The sequence below is a fragment of the Onychomys torridus genome, unplaced genomic scaffold (assembly GCF_903995425.1).
Source record: "Onychomys torridus unplaced genomic scaffold, mOncTor1.1, whole genome shotgun sequence".
Lineage (NCBI taxonomy): Eukaryota > Metazoa > Chordata > Mammalia > Rodentia > Cricetidae > Onychomys > Onychomys torridus.
The window spans coordinates 44589-52412 of NW_023413700.1; positions in this window are offsets into that span (position 1 = coordinate 44589).

Genomic DNA, 7824 nt, shown 5'->3' on the forward strand with positions numbered 1-7824 from the left:
TCTCCTCCTCCTCATAATCAAACATTCTTAATGAAAAGACAAGCTGAATATTTGATTTTGTAACATGGTATTCCCTCCTGATTCTTGCATCTCACAGATCAATACCTTTGCAATAACCCATTGATTCTTCTTTGTCTTTGATTTCCTACATTGTTTTGGCTCACTTTATAATCCAGTAGTGGCTGCAAAGAAGACTATTTTGAGTTTCTTATGAGCAAATAGAAACTGGCATGTGACCTCCTTATACCATGTTCTCAGTCTTCTACTTAGTCTGCATTCTAAGACATGTACTGCCTGTGTGAGAGTGTTCTGATGAGTATGGAATGATGAGCCTCTGTCAGTGGACATGGACTTCAGAGAAAGTAGGAATATATGAAGCAAGTCTTTGCCATGTGTGGTGATATGTCTTATTTAGTATTTGAGATGAGGAAAATGGGACTACTGTCCTATTCTAGATCTTATTGAACATTTAAATAGAAATATTTAAAATGTACATGACCTCTGGTCCTGTTACAAGCTATTCTGGGATCCTAAGATGTAGATATGGAGGAATACGAAAGAAGATTCTTTCATATGAAGACAGAGCAAATTCACCTTTATTATAGAATGCAAATTACATTCCAGTGGTTTAAAATCAGGGTTGTTTCTAATTTTGTTTTTGGTGCAATAATGATTTTTATTTAACATACATCATAAATGGTTTCATTATGGCCATTGACACATGTATAGCATATCATTTGTTGGTATTTGCCCCTCTGTTACCCACACCTATTGCTCACATAAATACTGATTCCATTTCTTAGTTAGAACACCTTTATTTTCACTTTATTATGTATGTGAGCTTGTTTAATTTATGAGACATGTGTGAGGTTTTCTTCATACTTATTTCACATAGTATACCAGTCCCAATTCCTTTAGGCCTTCTGTCTCAGATAATACCTCTCCTACTATGTTCATGTAAAAATATGTGTATATGTGTATATATGCACAACCAAAGAGACAGGCATAACATGATATCTAGAATCTGCAAAACATCTATATTTCCAGAGTCTTTCTCTTTAGTTATAATGACATCCTGCCTCATCCCCTATTCCTGCTAAAGATATCATCTACTTATTTCAGATTGGGGACAACTTCACTATGTGTATATAAATCCTGTGAGACTTTCATCTGAATTTGCATATGCCTAAGAGCATTCTGTGCCAAGTAATCATATTTGTTAATTTTCATCACTGGTTTAGTCATTTGTGAATTGCATATAAGCTATTTATTGAAAGTTCTCTAAAATTAATGTATATGGTATAGTAAAAAATCACTTGGCCAGATGGTAGTGGCACACTCCTTTATACCCAGCTTTCTGGAGGCAGAGGAAAGTAGAACTCTCTTATTTCAAGACCAGCCTGTTATATAGCGTGAGTTTCAGTACAGATAGGACTATTTCACAAAGAAACCCTCTCTCAAAAAGGCAAAAAAGAAATCATTGTGTATATGAATAATTGTAGTGATTAATGAAATGAAACATTTAAAATTCTATGAATGAAGTGGAAATAGCAATAATTAATCTTTATTTATATGAAATAAAAATAAAATTTTACATGAAGTATTTTATTTCCTGTTAAGGGGCATTAAGCTTGATATCATGTCTTCTATATTCTGAATAAAGCTGAAATAAACATGGGCAGACAAGTGTTTATGTGCTGTGCTGACTTATCTACCTTCAGAAAGTTCCATAGATGGTATGGGTGGACCTTAAGGTATTGATACATTTACTGACTGAATTAGATGTATGTACTTACAACAATGAGGACATTAGTTTCTACTCATACTAAAACAATGATGGGAATTCCCACAACTCCTACATGTTCATTAATTTATTTGGTCTTTTGTTAGCTATTCATTCTCACTGTAAACTGGGACATCTTAACTATGGTTTTCCATTATTACAGCTAAAACATTTGAATGTACTTTCATACTCACATTGTCTTATATGATTTAAAAAAGGGAAGTGAAAAATACTGGCTATAAAGAAATCAGCATTACTAATTGTTTTGTGTTGGCCATGTACTTGCTGTCAACTGTTGAGGCAGATCCCTTACATACCAGTTCTGTTCCAAACTTTTATGATGAAATGGTGTTGGTTTTGTCATCTAATGACATGGCCATGTGTTAGTTCTTTTTTTTTTTTTCATTTTGTTTATATGGTTGACACCTTAGTTGGTTTTCAGCTATTGAACCATCCCTGCATCTCTGGGATGATCATTTTGATAAGATATTGGATTAGGTTTACAAGTATTTTATTGAGTATTTCTGCTTTGATGTTCACCAGGAAAATTGATCTGCCATTATCTCTTTATTAGGCTCATCTGTGTTTTGGTGATCAGGGTAACTCTATCTCATAATATGAATTAGGTAATATTGATTTTGTTTCTGTCATGTTGAGTAATTTTAAAAGAATTGATGAATCCACCAGATTTAAATGAATCCCCAGGGGTGTCTTGATCCTGGAGGACATGGGAATGGAGGGGAGGGGCTGAGGAGAAGGTGGGGGTGGGGCGGGAGGGAGGAGGACAGGGGAACCCATGGCTGATGTATAAAATTTAAACACACATAAAAATAAAGAAAAAATTTTAAAAAAAGAATTGATGTTAACTCATCTTTGAAAGTCTAGTTCAGTTTTTCACTAAAACCCTATGACTGTGGGCTTCCCCCTCCCCATAGGAGACTTATAATGACTGCTTCTATTTCACTAGGATTTGTAGGTCTATTTAAGTTATATATCTGATATTGAGTCAGATTTGGTAGGGAGATCTATCAAGAAAATTATCCATTGATTTTATATTTTCCAATTTGGTGGAATATAGGTTATAAAAGTATGTCCCTATGATTCTCTGGATTTCCTTTGTGTCTATTGTTTGCACCCCTTTCATTTCTAATTCATGTTTTAATCTGAATATTCTCTCTATTTCTATTAGTTAGGATAGATAAGGATTTGTTTATTCTAATAACTTTCCCCAAGAATCAGCTCCTTGATTCATTGATTCTTTATTTTTTTCAGTTTGATTCTATTTTATTTATTTCAGACATATATATGATTATATTTTCCTCTCTACTCCTCTGGGATAAATTTAATCCAGGAGGATCTCTGTGAGCTCGAGGCCAGCGTGGTCTACAGAGTGAGAAGCAGGACAAGTTCCAAAACTACACAGAGAAACCCTGTCTTGCAAACAAACCTGAAATGTCATTTTTCCTTTCATGAGTATGCAGTGGCCTTCTTAACACTTTTGGCTCGCTTTGGTTTGAAATCCTTTTTTGTCAAATATTAAAATGTCTACACAACCTTGCTTCTTAGGTGCATTTCCTTGAAATAATATCCAACAATTTATCCTGAGGTAATGTCTATCCTTGATGTTGAAGTATGTTTATTGCTTTAAGCCAATGGATGAATCCTGTTAAATAACTGATATGAAACCAATTACTTTTTAAGTAGGCAGTTAGTGACATAAACTTGCCTCTTACAAAGGCTATCAGTATATCTAAAGTGTTTGTGTACACTGTGTTCATTTTTACTGAGTTCTAGAATGTGTTAAGTGTCTTTTTAAAATTTTGATCCATTTTTAATTCATTAAAGAATTGTTACATTTCCATGATATTGTAAGTCTCATGTTGTTGCTATTGTTTTTATATCCAGCCTTAATCCATGATTATCTGACAGAATGTGGTGAGATTTGTTTTTAATATTCATGTATGTATAGTGACCTAATTTATGTCTAATTATGTCATCAGTTTTGGAGAAAGATTTTTTTTAATTGTGAATTATATGGCCTATGGTTTAGGCTTCTTACAAACTAGCTCTTATAACTTAACTCAACCCTTAACTATTAATCTATGTAACACCACATATTCTATAGCTTTACCTGTGTCCCATTACAAGTTGCTCCTTGGGCAGCAGGCCTGCATTTCCCCCACTCCTGCCTTCTTTTTGTATTTTTGGATTTCCTTCCTGGCTATAAGCTCTCTTGCTATAGGCCAAAATAGTATTCTTTATTAACCAATGGAAACAGTATATATTCAAAGCATACAGAAAGAGATTACATAGCACTTCCCCTGTTCTGACAGTCTCCTCTGTGAAACAGGAACCTGAAGAACCATCTCACATTGTTTTGGCAAAATTCAGTGGTCATATTACTATGGATCCTGTGTATCTAGTTTATACAACACCCTGTCAAACAGGTCAGGCAATAGCAGTTTCTTGCCCTTTTCTTCATAAAAAAAGCAAACTCCATATGAAGGTTCTTTGATGGCCCCTCACCTTTTCTGAAGTGAATTGGTGCTGCCCGGAGCAGACATGTCTCAATGTTCAGAAAGTCAAAGTTCTGAAAACATTTTAAATGCCATATTCTGTAAATCTTTGAAGTGTTTGAAGATCAAATACTGAATTGAAATATATCTACATCTATCTAGAAAACTTATTAACATGATTATAAATTTGATTATCCTATAGATGACTAAATATTAACCTATATTTCTTAGTTATGCATTACAATTTTAAATGAGTTGCATAAGCATAATACTTTATACAAGAGTTGAAATAAACATTCAATATAACTAAATTAACTTTAAATTTGTATCAATAATCTAAAATCCATAGCAATATAAAGTGTGACACTTTGCATAGCCTTGGTGCAGCGGGAAGGGTCTTGGACTTGCCTAGGCTCAGTGTGCTGGGCTCTGCTGATTCCTCATGGCTGACCTCAATTTGGGGGATGTGGGGATGCTGGATGCGTTGGGAAAGAGGGCACAGGTGGGAGGAGGGAGGAGGTGAGTCTGTGGATAGCATATGGAGTGAGTAGAAAAATTCTTAATAAAGAAAAATGAAAAATAAATAAATAAAAATGGATTCTTGGATGCATGTTGCTTTTGGAGACATACACCCACTCTCCAGAGCTGGCAATAAGTATACCTCTGCTATGTTGGGAAGCTGAGATGGGCAGAGCCAGTAGCCAAAGTCATTGCTTCAGTCCTGGCCAGGCTGCCATTTAAGGCAATGATCAGAAAAGTATTATAGATAAACGAAGACAGATTCTGGTGGAATAGTCCGCTAAATGGTTTACAATATGTGTAAAAGGTATGTATGCTTAAGGGAAAGAAGATAAAAGATATAGATAGTCATAAAAATAAAATAAAGTAAAAAAATAAAATGATATATTAAAACAGCCTCATGAAGATGGATATTACACAGAGAGTCTGAATTATGTTATCTTGGGAATTTTTAAATGCAAGAAGACATTTGATTATTAAGTCTGCTAAATTAAACACACACACACACACAAACACACACACACACACACACACACACACACACACACACACACGCACACACACATGTTATCTTGACTTCAAAATTTGGATCTAAGGATATGTTGCTTTGGAAAGAAGGTTCTGCTTATTTTCCACAGGAAGCCAGAGGCTATGGATCAGATTTGATCAAATGAGATCTCCTGAACCTTAACGGATGGTACCTATCAACAAATTTTATAGTCTCAGAACTTGACCATTATTGGAATTTTCTCAGGATTGCAATAGGATGGCCAACATCTCCAATTAGCAGGAATTAATATGAAAAACTATGCCCGAATTCCCAAAATATTGTTTATAAATGTTTATTTTTATTTAAAGGGGGTTGTTAATAAATACAATATCTTTCTAGAGAAAAAAAGAGGGATATAGATATGATAGGATAAAAAGGGTAGATTATTAAATCTTCTTTTAAAGAACAACAACTTGTTTGAATTTTTTTGTCTTTTCAAGACAGTTTTGATATGTCATGAGTATCACCTCCAATATAAAAAGACACAGAATTACAGACTGAATGTGGAAAGAGTATCTCTCCTTCTGGAAATAATAATAAATATATCTCAAAATCAAAGATATTTTTATTATTATATTCTTGTTTTAATTTTACATATCAGCCAAGGGTTCCCCTGTCTTCCCCCCTCCCACCCCCATCCCTAGCTTCCCCTCATTCCCTCCCCTCTATTCCCATTTCCTCCAGGGCCAAGATTCCCCTGGGGATTCATTTCAACCTGGTGGATTCAGTACAGGCATGTCCAGTCTCCTCCTCCCATGCTGAGCAAAGTGTCCCTGTGTAAGCCCAAGGTTCCAAACAGCCAGCTCAGGCACTAAGGATAGGTATAGGTCCCACAGCCTGGATGCCTCCCAAACAGTTCAAGCTATTCAATTGTCTCACTTATCCAGAGGGCCTGATCCAGCTGGGGGCTCCATAGCCTTTGGTTCATAATAGTCTACCTCAGAGTTAAAGGCTTGAAAATTTTAGCAAAATGATGTAGAAAAGAAGAGAGGGAAGCATTTCTGACATCTAACAAAATAAACTTCAAACCCAAATTAATCAAAGAAGATGAGAATGAATACTATATATTTATATAGGGGAAATCCATACAGATAACATTTCACTTCTCAACATCTGTGCTCTAAATGCAAGGTCACTCACATTATTGAACAAAACATACCTTAAAAAGTATGAAAAAGAAGTGTAACTATAGCTTAAATCACACATTGACTCTTAGACATTTGTAGTAGGAGATTTCATTATCCCACTCTATCCAAAGGACAAGTCATCCAGACAAAAGCAAAGTGGAGTAATACTCATGCCAACAGATGTTATAAACAAAATCCTAACACATCTACAGAACATTGCACTCAAACACAAAAGAACACTTCTTCTTTTCAGGACCTCATGGAACTTTGTCCAAAATTGACCAAACACTTAGTCACAAAGCAAGTTTCAAACAATGTAAGAATATTGAAACAACCCCTTGCATTCTAACAGACTACTACAGATTATTCCTAAACTTCAACAAAAAGAGAAAAAAAAAACAGACGGCTTTCAAACTCATGGAAACTGAACTCTCTAATAAATGACTAGGGGATCAAGATAAGAATAAAGAAAGTAAAGACTTCATAGAATTAAATGAATATGAATGTAACATACACCCAAAGTTACAGGACAAAGTGACAGTGATGGTAAAATAGGGTTCATTCATCTAGCTTTTTACAGAATAAATTGGAGAGATCTGATAATAGCAATGTACAATACACCTGAATGCTCTAGAATGAAAAGAAGTTAGCACATCCAAGAAGAATGGACTGTAGTATAATCAAACTGAAATCTGTAATCTAGAAGATAGAAAAAAAGTGAACAATAAAAATTCAATGAAACAAAGAATTGTTTTTTTGAAAAAGTCAAGAAGATAGACAAACTATCTAAAAGACAGAATATTCAAATTAACCTAAACATAAAATAAAAAAGAGAAATAACAAGAGACATCAAGTAAATCTGAATAATCATTAGGTCATATTCTAAAAACTCGTAATAAACAAAATTGAAAAATCAAACAGAAATGGATAATTTTCTCAGTAGATACCCTTACCAAGTTAAACAAAGATCAGTTAAAAAATTGCCACACACCTACAAACCCTAAGAAAATGAGAGCTGTCTTAAATAGTCTCCCAAACAATAAAAAACAGAGTGAGATGATTTTAGCACACAGTTTTACCAGACATTCCAGTGAGAGCTAACACCAGTTCTCTTCAAATTATTCCACAAAATAAAAAGAGAAGGAAGACTAACAACTTCATTTTATGAGGCCAGAGTCTCCTGATTCAAAAAACACAAATAATTCAAGCATGAAAGATTACAAATTCCCTTTATGAACATAGATAAAAATATTCAATAAAACATTTTCAAATTGTAGAAAACATGAAAAAAATCATCCATCATGACCAAATAGCCTTTATCCAAGAGAT